This window comes from Cervus canadensis, chromosome 10 (assembly GCF_019320065.1).
Source record: "Cervus canadensis isolate Bull #8, Minnesota chromosome 10, ASM1932006v1, whole genome shotgun sequence".
Classification (NCBI taxonomy): Eukaryota; Metazoa; Chordata; class Mammalia; order Artiodactyla; family Cervidae; genus Cervus; species Cervus canadensis.
Window position 1 is genome coordinate 46,119,540 of NC_057395.1, and position 15,036 is coordinate 46,134,575.

Consider the following 15,036-nt stretch of genomic DNA (forward strand, 5'->3'; position numbering starts at 1 on the left):
CTGCTCTGCTTTAGGAAAATGCAAGTCACTTCTCTAGGGAGAGGAGTGCCATGGATGAGTCGCTCAGTCATGTCTGACTCTTTGCAGCCCCATGGACTGTAGCCCACCAGGCTCCTCTGTCCATGGGATTCTCCAGGCAAGAATACTGGAGTGGGTTGCCATGCCCTTCTCCAGGGGATCGTCCTGATCCAGGGATCGAACCTGGATCTCCTGAGTCTCCTGCATTGGTAGGCAGATTCTTTTATCACTGCGCCACTTGGGAAACAAACACCTATCTATTTTCCTTTCAGAGGCTACACAGGTTCACTGCACACACACCCAATAGAAGAGCCCAGGCCAACATCTGGTCAGAGCAGCACAGGGACCTCCCTCCATCCGCAGGGAAACCCCACATCTTAACATCTCTCCTCTCTCCTTCCCTGGGGACATCAGTCCTCCAGGCGCTGTTTGTTGCTTGTGTGTGTATGTGTGTGTGTGTGTGTGTTAAAGATACAGAGGAGATGGGAGTGGAGATAAAAGTATGAGAAAGAGAGTTCATCATTATTTTTCTTTGTTTCCCAGTTGCCATCTCAAGTGCCACTGTAGTCTCCAAAACCCAGCAGCATTGTGGGAAGCGGAGGATGTGTCCACCTTTGGGGCATCCTGTATGAGATGAACAAGACCTGGGAACAATGTGCTGCCTTCAAACACAACCTTTCTCTTCTTCACACAACATGTAAGTTAAATGCTTAACATTTGGCGCAAAAATTAAGAAAATCAAATTTTCTGGGCTTCCCTGGTGGTCCAGTGGTTAAGAACCTGCCTGCCAATGCAGAAGATATGGATTTGATCTCTGCTCTGGGAAGATCCCACATAACTTTCTCTGGGCAACTGAGCCAATGTGCCACAACTACTAAGACCACTCTCTGGAGCAACAACTGAAGCCCTCGTACCCTAGAGCCCATGCTCTGCTACAAGAGAGATCACTGCGATGAGAAGCCCTCACATCGCAGCTAAAGAGTAGCCCCCACTCGCTGCAACTAGAGAAAACCCTCGTGTAGCAATGAAGACGCAGCACGGCCAAATAAATAAATATTTCTAAAATCTCCTTTCAAGTTTCTTTAAGACCTAAGATACCTAACAGTATATTCCATAAACATCCCTGAGCATCTAAATATCTAACGTCTTTGCTAAAAAAAAGATAAGTGCTGCCAGTAACAATGAACTTGCTGATTGTTTTGGGTTCAAGAAGTTGGACTGTGATTGTTATTTATGGTTTTTTAATTAAGACAAAGATCAGCAGCTTTGCTCATCAGATTTAGATGGCAGTGAGATTTTTAGCTCTGGCATCATTGGATTAGGAATGAGCATCATAGACAAGCTCTCTGTTCTCAACTTATTTAAATTTTACTCTGCATTATATGTGTTTTTTTCTTACAAGTAAAATATCAACAACTTCCTGAAGATAGCCCCCGAAGTTGAAAAGGACTATGATTTCATAAACGGTTAGACTATAGTCAAGTTACCTTGCTGTTTTGGTTTCTTCCCTATGGCTTAATTATACACCACAGATCTTTTGCAGAAGCAGTCTTTTAACTAAACATGTAGAGATCAGCCCCACACAAAAACATGCCTCAGTGTGTGTTTTCTTAATCTGTCTCAGTAGAGAGTATATGTGGCAATAAAATGGTGTGGTCCTCGAATTTGAGCAGTACCAGCTTGTCGTTTAGTCATTAAGTTGTATCTGCCTCTCTGTGACCCCATGGGCTCTAGCCCACCAGGCTCCTCTGCCCATGGGATTTTCCAGGCAAGGATAATGGAGTGGATTGCCTTTTCCTTCCAGCCTCATGTCAATAAAGCATCATGTTTACTTTTGGGGGAGATGAACTTATATTTCCAGGGGTGGGGTGGAGTTTGCCTTTTCCTGGAGGCAGGAGAGAGGCTGTCATTGTCACACTCCCAGTGACACTGTCACCAAGGCCACTGACCAGCAGACTGTGAGGGGTCGTCCTCTCTCTTACCTCTGCTTTCTGAACTCCAGAGTCACAGTAAGCCAGAGCACTCCTAAGACTCCTGTAGTTCTTCATGTTGGTGGTCTGCACAGAAAGGGAATTTGATGTAATGCATCATCACCCACACTTCTGATTACTTTGATGGGAGGCAGTGATGACTCCCTCCTCTTGTTCTTGCAGGATCTCTGAGGGGATTATGTTTCTCTCCGTCCGGGACCTCTGTCCAACTCCTGAAATGCAGCCCTGAGAACCGAGCTTCCTCATCTGGGAACCTCCTGGGCTCAACAGAGTTCCCACTTGACTATCATGTGAGTTTGATAAATGTTCTCACTCTTGTTTATTGTCATGGTTTCGAGGGGGACAAACAGAACCACTCACTTACCCCCTAAGTTAAGACCTCTTACAATCTTCCTCATGGTTTTTCCTATTAAGTATATTCAATAAGTAACTAAAATTCCATAAAAACACTTTCCTTCTGCAAACCAAGTTTTCATATTTCTAGGGCTTTTTAAAAATTGTATACCCATTGCTTTTGTATATGAGTATTCTTTTAAAGGATATGTCATGAAAAATATGTACTGTAGCCTTTGCTTAACTATCTGTTTGATGTTAAAGGAGAAACAGTGCCATCGTGTTGAAAAACATCACTGATAACTTTTGGACAGGGAAAATAAGAAAAAAGAAAGTTGTAAAAGAAAATAGCATCTGAAGTGGATTTCTGAGAAAAAAATTCATAAAGATAGTTATGACAAATAGTTAAAGAAGTGGTGCAAATGCTATTGTAATATTAAAGTGACATTGATCTGAGCAATTTAGGCTTCAGTGCAGTACTACTGACTAAGCGTTCTCCCTACTCTTTATTTCTGTGAAGGACCCAGGCGTGCAGCTGAAGTTTCGAAAAACTACTTAATTTCTAAGGGAAGATGAAGCCACCTGGTTTGACATGAAAAATGAAGAAAATAGTATTAACTGTCTGAAATATCTTTAACTTGGGGGAAATCTGACACTGCATCTCTGGGAAAATATGTTTCACGTATTACGGGGTCATCGTTCGGTCTGTCCCAGTTCAGGCACCAAGTGCTTCTTAAAAGCAGAACATGATGAGGCAGTTCTGGTTGGAAGGGGGCACTCAGGCGGGGAGGAGGGCTTTTCTCTACGTGTCCTTGAGCGGGCGGTTGAGACGCATTTGTCTCCATTTCTGCATTCATAATGTCAGAAATAAAACATGCTTCTAAAACTACTGAAGGACCCCTGATAGAAAGGTGAAGAGACCCACTGGCGTCTTTATGGAGCAGTACATCAGAGGATTAAAGACTACAGAGAGAAAGGCCATTGCCAGAGAATAGATGGTTGCAAATGAAACAGCAAATTACATGCAAATTTAAAATTAAATGTAATGTCCTTCTGCCAGACCCTCTGAAAATCTATGCCTTGGGTATTTGAACCTGGAGGGCACACTCATTTTGAGAGTATATAAATTTCTTTAAAGCTACTGTTATTTATAAATTATTGGCTATACACTTTAAAATTTTACAGTTTAAGCTCAGTGGGTTAAGCGACAAGACAGGAAACCTTGGGAAGAAAGTGGGTTACTTACTGTCAAGGTGTCAAAGGTCATGTTGGAAAATCTACTGGAATTTTACTTTAAATATAAGGCAACAAAGTCATGGAGTCGGCCCTTAACTGGGATGAAATCTTTTAAATTTACATGTCTATAAAGTGAACCACTGTCTCAGAATCAGAAATACAGGGGCTAATAGATGATATAGTTGATTTAATTTTCAAGTTTTTGATACATACTCCTTACTTTGAAAGGACTAATATGACTTAAGTCACTTTTATTTTAAAACAGTTAACAATTTCCTTCATCTTGAGCATGTCAGGTTCTCACACTTAGAAAATAAAACTTTTTAAAGTGTGTGCGTTTTCTAAAGTGACATTGGTTTTAAACAGAGCCCCCAGCCTCTAACTCTGCTTCCATCAAGACTTAGGGGGCTGTCCACTGCCCTTGAACGTGGGCTCTGCAACTGCCTGCTGGCATGTGGTAGAGGGGACACTGCAGGTTCTCTGTCCAGGCCCTGAGGAACTATCTTTTTCTCCAAGAAGCCCCTGAGGGCCCCCAGGAAGGTAAGCAAAGCCCTGAGTCCTCAGTCTAGCCAAGCTCCCAGCCAACATCGCGCTCCAGCCAGCCATGTTGGTGCACCGTCTTAACAGTGGGCTCTCCAGGGTCTCCTCCCCAAATAAGTTCCTGTTCCTCATTTGAGCCATTAAGTGTGGGGTGATTTGTTCTTCAGTCGTAGGTAACCAGGGCAGATCTACGGACCTGGCTGCAGGGTGCTGCCCTAACAAATGTCTAAAAATGGGCATTGACTTTGGGACAGCAGCAGGTAGATGCCACAAGGGCCTGGGGAAGAATTTTTGTAAAATCCTGAAACACTTCAACATGCCAGAAGTGAAGGCCCCCCCTTGTGTGCCCTTTGCTAGGTATCTTCTAGTAAACAACTTCGCTCCCTGCTGGGGTGGGGGTGGGACAGGTTATAGTCAGTCAGATGGTGAGGAGTTCATGGTAAAGCTGGGTTTCATGGTAAAGCAGCATTTTCATTCCTTCCATTTGTAAAAGTTTGTCCTCTCCCTTTTGTTTCCAAGTTCCCAAAATATAAGCGCAGAAAGTCACTTTCAAAGTCTGTAAAAGGAGAAGTGGGAGGCTTTGCCTTCCGCCATCTGACTCACTTGTCTCTCTTCCCCACCTGGATTTCTTGATCTTGCCAGATTCCATCCCTTGCCCTCCAGGATTTGTGAAAGGCTCACCTTTCGCTTCCTGTCAGAATTCAAAAGCTGGGGCAGGCAGGCTCGTGCGGGACCACATTCAGGGCAGTTCAGAGACGGCCTGCACAGCTAATGAGATGTCGCAGCCCCGCGGGGGCTGGGGGTTCTGGGCAGAGCCGGCTTCAGGGGGAGCTGCAGACATGACACCAAGCGCTCCCCACGGTGAGCGACTGTAGGGATGAAAGAAGCCCTTCCCGCCTGGCCTAGATTTCAGATGTCTCTGTTCAAACCAGAGCGCTAAGGCCTGGCAGGCAGCTAGCACTTTTTCTCTTTTAAGAAATAAAAATGGATCCAGCAAAAGGGGGAATCCAAAAATAGGAGTCGGTCATCTAATCAGAAAGATACCCCACCAGCTTGGTAGGGTTCATGTGTAGACGGTGCGCTTGCAATATATTTTTTTTAAGGGAAAAGAGAAAGAAAAGGTTCTTTTATTGTGTGTTTGGTTCATTTGTTCAGAAGCTCCCCCTCCTAAAGCCTTAAAAAGAGATAGCGCTTTGTGTGTCTGAGAACTTTTAAAATTCACCCTGTATTATTTGAGAGAAAAATCAGCAGGAAACTTTTTCTGCAAAAAAGATGTTTAATTTTATACTCCGAGCAGCAGCACCAGCAATGACTAAAGTAACCAGCACCAGATAAAGAAATGATAAACCAATTTGTTTTACAGGGAGTCCAAATGCAGGTTAAATGTGCAGAACCACTCCTTAACTGCCAAAGGGCCCTTCAGCATTTAAGATGTTTTTCTAATGGGTTTTTCTTACTCAGAGCACAATTTCATGCAATTTTTATGCAAAAGTCCCTGCATGTTTATTCCCTGAGTTGCCTTCCTCATTCAGGATACTGCGGAATGAAAGCCCTGCGTAGTCAACACTCAGTGTGGAAGATGTTACAGGCAGATAACAAGATGTTACAGTCAGACTTACAACAAGAACCCTTGCCAAGTGCCACGCACCGTGCAAGCACTTTATATCTGTTACCTGATTTATCCTTCACAGCCAACCAAAAGCAGGCACCTTAGGCAGCATCCTGACTTTACAGATGAGCAACCTGAGATGGAGAACATCTCTGTCCCTCCCCGAGGACCCAGAGTCAGAAGAGGCAGGGTGAGGGGCCCACTCAGGGGGTCTCTGCAGGGAGACCCCACCCCTGCCCACCCTGTCTCTCCTCCTTTATGATGGTCAGGGTCTTTCTTTCCCTTCATGGCCAAACACTCTGCCTCTCTCCACTCTGTATTCCATAAAGAAGCCAAAGAGTTCTTTCCAAAAAAATTCCTGAATTTCAGCCGCTGAATGTCTTCTCCATGGTAAGCTCCATATAGACAGGAATTTTGCCTCCTTTTATTCTAATTGATCTCTGCCACCCTCCTGGTACACAGATGCTAAGATGTATTTGTTAATGATGGTTTGAGGAGGGGCTGTCTTAGCCTTTCAGATCTAGTCCTTAACCTAGTTCACCTTGTAGATCAGTACATTTGATTTAAACACTTATTCTTAGTGATGTGAAAAGGAAATCTTATTGATTTGGGGACTTTTTAAAAAGGCTTAGGTCTCTACAAAGGTGGTGGAAATCTGTGTAAACAAGAACTTTAAGGTTAGTAAATGTAGCCTTTTAAAATAAATGAAACAAGTTTTACTCAAAGCTATTCTTCCCTACTTTTAATAGATTACATGACTTCTTTAGATTTGGAGGATAAAATTCTAAATATGATCATTATTCTCCTGTCTGTATCTAACATTTGAAGTTTGGTCTATGTTGGAGCATTTTCATCATTTCTTGTTTGTTTGTTTGTTTTTGACTGGGATATACAATAAAAGTAGAAGAGAATGAAGGAAGAAAATCTCCAAGTTACCATATATAACAGGAATACAAAGATGACATATAGCTGCTCCCTCCAGCCCACATCCTGGTCCTCAGCCACTTAGAACATGGACTGCCCACATATTTTTCATATAAATTTTCTTACCCTTAGTGGAAGCCATGCAAGCATGCTAAGTTGCTTAAGTCATGCCCAATTCTTTGTGACCCCATGGGCTATTGCCCACTAGTTTCCTCTGTCCATGGGATTCTCCAGGCAAGAATACTGGAGTCAGTTGCCATTTCCTTCTCCAATTGGATGCCATGTTCTCTATATTTTCTATTTTATTCCATCCTATTCAGTTATATTATTCCATGATATTTTAATCTATTATATTCTATGCATCCTACTTTAAGATAAGTAGCTTTGCTACTGCTGCTAAGTCGCTTCAGTCATGTCCGACCCTGTGTGACCCCATAGATGGCAGCCCACCAGGCTCCCCCGTCCCTGGGATTCTCCAGGCAAGAACACTGAAGTGGTTTGCCATTTCCTTCTCCAATGCATGAAAGTGAAAAGTGAAAGTGAAGTCGCTCAGTCATGTCCGACTCTTAGTAACTCCTTGGACTGCAGCTGACCAGGCTCCTCCGTCCATGGGATTTTCCAGGCAAGAGTACTGGAGTGGGGTGCCATTGCCTTCTCCAAAGATATTGTTTTACAACCCCATAAATTAAATTACCAACATGGCATGTCTTTTTCAAAATCTGCAAGATGCTAAAGTTGATGCTTTCAAAGTAGAACTAACTCAGACAAAACAAAACCAAAAAACATAGTGCCATTCTTTATCAACTTGTTTTGTTGCTATGTCTTTTCATCCCCAGAGATATAAGCTACAATGATTGTAAGGATTAGCATAAATCTGGTGAATAAATACAGAAGAATCTTTCCCAAAGTTTTGCCAAATTTCAATATTAATCAGAAGCACATGGCCACAAACACCTGTTCCATAAGGAGAGGCCCTTTTGCAGTCAAGAGCTGTTCAGAAATGTTGAGCTGAATTATGCACAGTTTATAAGTCTTGAAATGAATCAAACTCTGCACAGAAGAATTGCCAGTGAAAACCACACATCCATCTATTCAGCTCAATAACTCAGATATGGAAACCTCCAGTAAACTCTATACTATTAAGAGATGGGACATCCTGGTGACTCAACTGGTTAATAAAAGTGGTAGTCCACATGCGTTAAGTCTAGACACATTCATTTTCTCTTTACCTGGAGATACTTAGCAAAATCAACTAAATGGCTAACTTTGACTTCAGTTCTTATGGCAACAACTGTAAACAAAAGTTTAGCTACTGGCTAAAGAATAGGTCGAGTTCTTTTTAACTAGTGAGGTCTGTTAACAAGGTGAGGGGAAGACTCTCCCATGAGCTGGTATCCAGGAACTGTCAGAGTATTTATAGCTCAAATATCTGCCCAGGGAATGACTGAATGTGTGATTGGAGTGTTTTTAGAGTTTTTTGCTAGGTGTCAAAAGAGATGAGTCCAAAATTCTTACAATTCTAAGACCGAGTGGTAACTCTGAAAAGTTTCTGTTTGCATTCATATTTTTCTGGACCATTTATATCAGGACCCATTAGCCTCTTAACATCTAATAACTTGCCTCCTATGACTCAAAAAGCATCCTCCAACAGTCAGCTTCATAGGTCCTGGGTCTGCTCATGGCATTCTGTTCTTCCCAGAATCTTATACACAGTCACAAACAAATTCTCTTCCATTATTTTTTCCATTATATTTTTCATTATTTTTGTCCATCAGCCTAGCACCTTGTCCACATCAATTGTTCTCTTCTCTATAGACACTGATGGTTGTCCCTTAATTTCCTTTTTCCTTATGTTCCATAGAAACAGAACCCCTGGATTTTGTCTTTCACAAATGACTGCCCAGAATAGATCCTCTATTTTGAAACTAAATGAAAAGTGTCATGTGACAGGTTCCAGGAAATGTCTTTTCTGCTTTCTCTTTGAATCTCTCTTTATCCTGCTACTTGGACATGGATGTGAAGACAGGCACTCCAGCTGCTTTTTGGGGCCTTGAGGATGAGGGCTACACCTCAGGGATGGCTCTAGATGTCTCAGGACTTTGTGGAACTGAGATGCCCAGCTAGGTCTGGGTCACTATCTCCTGGTTTTTTGTGTCGGAATGCTCCATGCATGCCAGCTTCTGGGGCTACAAGAGATAGGCTTGATGTTGTGGTTCAAAATGCCATGCTATGGAGCAGCATCCACCCATGTGGCTGGTGTTCCCTGGACCTCAGGTGGCTCATGGAGAAGGGAGTGCCAAGGGCAGCTACAAGAACCAAAGACAGAGAGGCAGCTGTCGATTGCATTCAGTCCAGCCCAGGCTCAGGTCAATGCAGCAAGTTTAACACAAAGTTGAGATGAGGCCATGAATTTATTTTCTTCTCTTTAATACTCTTTTTTCCTTATGGTATTTAACATTCACTGGCACTCATTCGCTCTGTTTCTACAAACATGTTCATTATGCACTTCCTCCTTGTAAATGTATTATTACATCTATCTTTAGCATCTAAGCTTTCAAGTTAGCCCTCGGCCTTTTTATCTCTATGAACTCTTTCAAAGTCAATATTAACATAGAAAGCATCAGTTAATCAAATTGTCTTTTCTTTTTTCCTTTGACCCTGCATTTGATGTATAAAATCTTTCCAGATGAACTGTAACATTTTGTTTTATTAGAGATTAACGTCCACTACTGTTTTCAGAGAACGTTCCAACATCTTTCCACATCAACTTACTTTTAAATTAGCCCGGGAGACTTCAAACTCCAAGCCTCTCAGCAAAGGGCATGTGAAACAGCATCTGAGCAGCTGCCACCAAGTAAGGACTCCGTTTGATGTGGACTTGTTACTGGATGAGCACATCAAAGCTCTCCCAAACGCCTGCTGGCCTGGGATCCAGGAGCAGAACTATCCTAGGAGAAACCATAGGGAGATAGAAATCACTCCTGGTTGAAACCATGGGCAACACAAATCTCCTTCGTGGAGGAGCCAACATGTCTGTCATCTGTGCTTCTGGGGACTCATCCTGACTTGACACCCACCCTTCTCGAGCACACCTCCTAATTTCCACTCAGGTGGCAGAGAATCTGGTCTTTTAATAATAGGGAAGAACAGCACAAGAGTAGAAGTATGCTTCACTATTTTTAACTTTCATATTTTAAATATGTGGTTGTGTGTTTTTGTAGAGAGGACAGAGGATGGTGACGGAGACCCTAAATTTGATGAGGGGCAGAGGTTTGACAAAGCCCTTTCTTGACACAGTGACACCTGCTGTGTCCTGGACCATATCAGAGCTCCCACATTTAAGATGCTTTCCCAATTAACTCCACATACCCCAGAGGCAGAGAGGTGGTAAATTCGCCTTCCAGCTTCCCTCATTTTGCAGACAGGAAATCTGGGCCCCTGACCAGCAACGGTCTCGTCCAGAGTCGGCAGAGTCCCAGTGCCCTTGGGTCCCAGGCTGCATCTTCCAGAATCTGTCACTAGGATGTGTAAACCGCAAGCCTTTGATACACAGTAGGAATGCAAGTCTGGCCATGATAAAGGGGTCTGTTCCTTACAGACTCCCCAGAGAGTTAGCTCCCTCCGTCACTGGGACCCCAGGCTCAAGATCAGCCAGTATGATTTCACAGTAGTTTTGGTTAAGCCAGGGTTGGCCAGGCTCAATAGGTCAGTTCATTGCTACTTCATTATATTTTATTTTACTTGATTATACTATGTTTTACTTTATTTTATCTTGCTTATTTTATATTTTATTTTATTTTCCTTTGCATTTTTACTGTATTTTATTTTTTTACTTTATTTTACTTTACATTTTTACTGTATTGTGTTTTATTTTGCTTTGTCTTATTTACTTTATTTTATCTGACTTCTGTTTTCCTGAAAACAGTGATGGACCCCCTCCTTACATGGGCACACGGAGGGTCTTCCTGCAGGCCCTGGGCTGGGCTCTGACTCGCACCAGGAGGGTCGCTGCAGCTGGAGAGGCCTCAGGTTAAGTTTCACAGGAGAGAATGTCCTCCACTTAAGTGATAGCTGAGTGAATCAAGCCAAAGCCCAAAATAGCAAACCTGCCTTTTCAGGGAAAAGAAACAAGTTGTGAAGATAACTTTCCCCACAGATCTGCTGGGAGCTGCAGACCTGGCTTCCTGAGATGCAGTGATAGGTGACCCATGACAGTGTGTGCAGAGGGGAGGCTGGGGACACACGGCTCTCCAAGAGCAGATGGAGTGTGTGCAGCCTGGGAGGAAGCTGAGGCCCCAGAGTGGGCTCCAGCTGCTCTCTAGATGCTGGAGGGGGCGGCGGGACCAGGCAAGTAGGAGACTGAGGTGATGGGCAGAAGCAGCGGGACCCAGGACAAAGGCGGGGACCCAGACATGAGGCCAAGGGGGTCAGGGACACGGGACTCCATTCCTTTCAGGCCCCTTGGGATACCCCAGCCTAGAGAAGCCCAGGCACAGCCCGTGGAGGGCAGGAGACTGCAGACCTCAGGCTGAACTCCAAGGGGATGAGGGGTAACGGTAAACCGTAAACTGGCCTGTCATCCCCTGTGATCAGAATCATCTAGAGAAATGAAGAGACACCAGCATCCAGAGCACTGCAGCCTGGCTACCTGGGCATCACTCTCTGCAGCTCCGCTGTCATAGGGGAGGTGACTATAGAGCCCCTGGGGTGTCTGCTCCCTCACCTGGGAACCATGGTCCGTCACGTATGAACCCTGGTCCCTCATCTGTGAACCCTGGTCCCGCATCTGTGAACCTTGGTCCCTAATCTATGAACCCTGGTCCCTCACCTATCAACCCTGGTCCCTCATCTATGAACCCTTGTCCCTCACCTGTGAAACTTGGTCCCTAAACTATGAACCCTGATCCCTCAACTTGGGAACACTGGTCCTTCATCTGTGAGCTCTGGTCCTCATCTGTGAGCTCTGGTCCTCATCTGTGAGCCCTGGTCCCTCACCTGTAAACTCTGGTCCCTCATCTGTGAACCCTTGTCCCTCAATGGGAACCCTGGTCCCTCACCTGTGAGCCTTGGTCCCTCACCTGTGAACCTTGGTCCCTAACCTATGAACCCTGGTCCTTCATCTGTGAATGTTGGTCCCTTACCTATGAACTCAGATCCCTTACATCTGAACTCTGGTCCCTCACCTGTGAAGTTAGGTAACAGCAGCTCTACCTCACAGGATGGGTTCAGGATGCAATGGGTCAACACACAGAGAGCTGGGACACGGTGGGTGTTCCATAAATAAGAGATGACAGACAGGTGCGTGGGTCTGAGGATGACAAGAAGAAGGGAGTCCCAGGGAAGGCACGAACCAAGGAGGATATTTACTCACTGCCTGTCAGCAGTGACATGAAACCCTCAGCTTCCCAAATAAAATAAAGATGTTTGGGGATTTTTCCACTTCACCCCAAAACCAGAAAACAGGCTGGACACTTGCTAAGACATCATGGTCATTACCACTGCATGTGTAGCTTTGCTGGGCTGTGTCAGGGTGCAGATCTCAAAAAAAAACAGGACAGGACAGGACAGGCTCGTGGTGACAAGCCACGGTCCAGAAAAGGCACGTGCAGCATGGGCACATAGGAGGTGTGGCTATAGACGGCACATAGACAGCCGCTGAGTGGAGGGCAGGTGAGTGACGACTTCAAGGCAGGTTGAATTAGCCTGCAGCTGGGAAGATGGCTTGCTGGCCGTCAGGATGTGCATCTACAGGGACGACTTTAGTCTCTGAATGCTGATCCACATCTGTTTCATGGAAAGTATGACCTCATTCATACATCTGTGGGTTACAGCCTATGCCTCAACGCGGTGGCCCTGAGGTATGGTGTGAGGCATTGGAACCCTGATCTAGGACAGCATAGTGCTGGCTGCCACGGCCACGACTCAAGTGACTCTCCTCCTCCCAGAGTCTGGAAGCCTCTGGTCCCTTCTGCCCTGATTAAGTCAGAACTGTCCGAAGGAAGCAACCGCACATGAAGCTGTGCAGGTCAGCCTGCTCTTGCGGAGCAAGTCCTGGGCCCTCGGTCCTTGTCCTGGGCCACAGGTTCCGGGGCCTGGGTCCTAAGTGTCCAGCCCCAGTCCTAGATCCCGGATCCTGCACCATGAATCCTGTGCCCCTAGGCCTGGGTTCTGGAACTTTCTCTTTCTGGCAATTAAGGGGCCTCAAAGCAAATGGCTTTCTCGAGTCCCCAGAAGCCTGGACTAATTCCCGCTTCATGAAAAGAAGACCACTCTCTCCCTTCTCAAAGGGAAGAGCCTCCTCAGGGCTTCAAGGCACTGCCCCAGGGGGCCTAAGTCTCTCTTTCTTCTCCCCCTGAGGGCCACCTGGGACCCCAGGGCCCCACGGGTGCAGTCTCATGACAGCACTCAATACCAGCGCCACAAGCAGGGACTCAGGTCCCCAGGATTGACCTGAACGAATATCGCTGAACTGATTGTAAAAGAAAATGCTTGATCTTTTTTCCCATAGATCGTGACTGATGCAATGTGCACACAGCCACCTGTACCTTGAAATTTTCAAGGTCCCCTTCCCCCGATCCTTCCCCCAGCATCAGATGTTAAATGGTGATGGGGGCTCTGAAAAAGCCCCTGGGTAGCAGTCACTTGGAGTGAGGAGCCGCTCGGCAGTGACGACAAAGGGATTTCATAAATGCCTAGACGAGCCTAACGGGATTTCAGTCATCAAATATCATGGTTTGTGTATTTTCTGCATTATGGTGGGAACACTCAAGAGCCAGCTTCTCTCCCGCCCTGTTCCTGTTAGAATTTTATTCTCAGAGTAAATTTACATCAGTTCCACTTGTGCCATGGCCCAGGTTGTGTCTGCACTTTCATTATAAACCGTGTTTACTGAAGGTTTACAACTTGGCTGCAAAAACCAATTGGCACCAGAACGGGACACTTGGCATGAACTGTTTGGCATCGACATTGCCCGGAAGCAGTTTTTCTATCTAAATCTGAGAAAAACAGGCTAGGTCATTTTCAAGTTATTTGTGTTATTCATGCATAAATAAAATGAAGGCTGACAGCTTCAAAATGTTGTTTGCTTTGCACTCCTCAAAAATAGACGCGATCCAAGAAAAGTAACATTTGGTAAACAAATTCTTCATGATGGACTATAAAAAAAATGAGGGGAAAAAAAGTGGGCTAGAGTACATTAAATAGAAAGGGAAAATGGAAGTGTTTCAAAAGTCACTCTGTGTCAGGGAGTAGGAACTAGGAGAGACATTATCAGATGATCTATGGGTTCTGGAGCCCATTTAGATATGCCCAGGGACTCCAAATTAAAAGTGTAAACAAACCAAAGACAGGCTCTCAAATGAAACAAAAATCTGTGAAAAACTGAGACACAGAGCAACTCAGCATTCAAGGTAACTAAACGTCTGATGGGCAAGCAAGCAACCAAGAAACAAACAGTTTTTAACTGTGTTTAACTGTGTTTTCTAAGAGCAATGGACTTTAAAAAAAAAAAAAGAAAGAAAGAAATGGAAGAGATGATAGAAAGAAGATGTAGGGACTTCCCTGGAGTTCCAATGGTCAAGACTTCTCCTTTCAATGCAGGGGGTGCCAGTTCAATCCCAGGTTGGGGAGCTAGGGCTGCCTCAAGGCCATGCCTTGCTCCCATGCCTCAAGGCCAAAAAACCAAAACATAAACCAGAAGCAATATTGTAATAAATTCAGTAAAAACTTAAAAAAAAAAAAAAGAAGATGTGAATGGCACCCGAAAATGTGTAGATTTTAAAAAACAAACATCTATTATTTGATATCAGGGTCTGAGGTCCCTTCGCCTATCTGTGTGTTGTCCGAAAAGTTTAAAATTCGGTTTGTGGGCTTTGAATTCCAGCACCGGCAACCAACTTTCTATAGGGGGGCCTACTGGCCTAGCCCTGTCTCCGAAGAAAGCCCTCTGGCAAATTTAAAAGTCAACCTTGACGTCAAGTGAGTGCTGACAACACTCGCTTTGAGCTCTGCGCATGTGGGCAGAGGGAACTTTCACTCTTTCTGCTCTATCGGGGGAGAAATACAATCAAGCTAAGTCAAACAGAAAGTGAAAAATAAGTCGAAGAGGAAAGAATGCAGATCAGGGAAAAGGACAGCAGAACTTGGGGCTCTGTCTGGAACCATGACTCTTTGTGGTGTCCCTGAGGGCAAAGATACTTTGCTTTGAGGGGCCATGCCTTTCACGTGGGTTTTCAGCTACTGTTACTCCTCAGATCAGATGCAGGAAGATTCAGGGGGTGTTCTTGGAAAGAAAATTGGCTTTAGGCAGACTGGGAGCAGAGAGAGAATTCTATCATTAGACAGGGGACATCTTTTGGCCACCTGAGCTATAGGATCAGTGAGCCC

At 44.7% G+C, this 15,036-nt stretch overlaps 1 long non-coding RNA gene across 5 annotated transcripts in view; it reads right to left on the bottom strand.

The window, feature by feature from the left end:
- LOC122448464 overlaps positions 1 to 15,036 on the bottom strand; it is a 92,066-nt gene that overhangs the window by 61,134 nt on the left and 15,896 nt on the right. The window contains exon 1 of one of the 5 annotated variants that reach the window (XR_006271623.1): positions 2,001 to 2,078. The exons of the other annotated variants lie outside the window; for them this stretch is intronic. This is a non-coding gene — a long non-coding RNA (uncharacterized LOC122448464). Of the gene's footprint in view, positions 1 to 2,000; positions 2,079 to 15,036 lie in introns of those variants that run through there. 5 annotated transcript variants of the gene reach the window in all.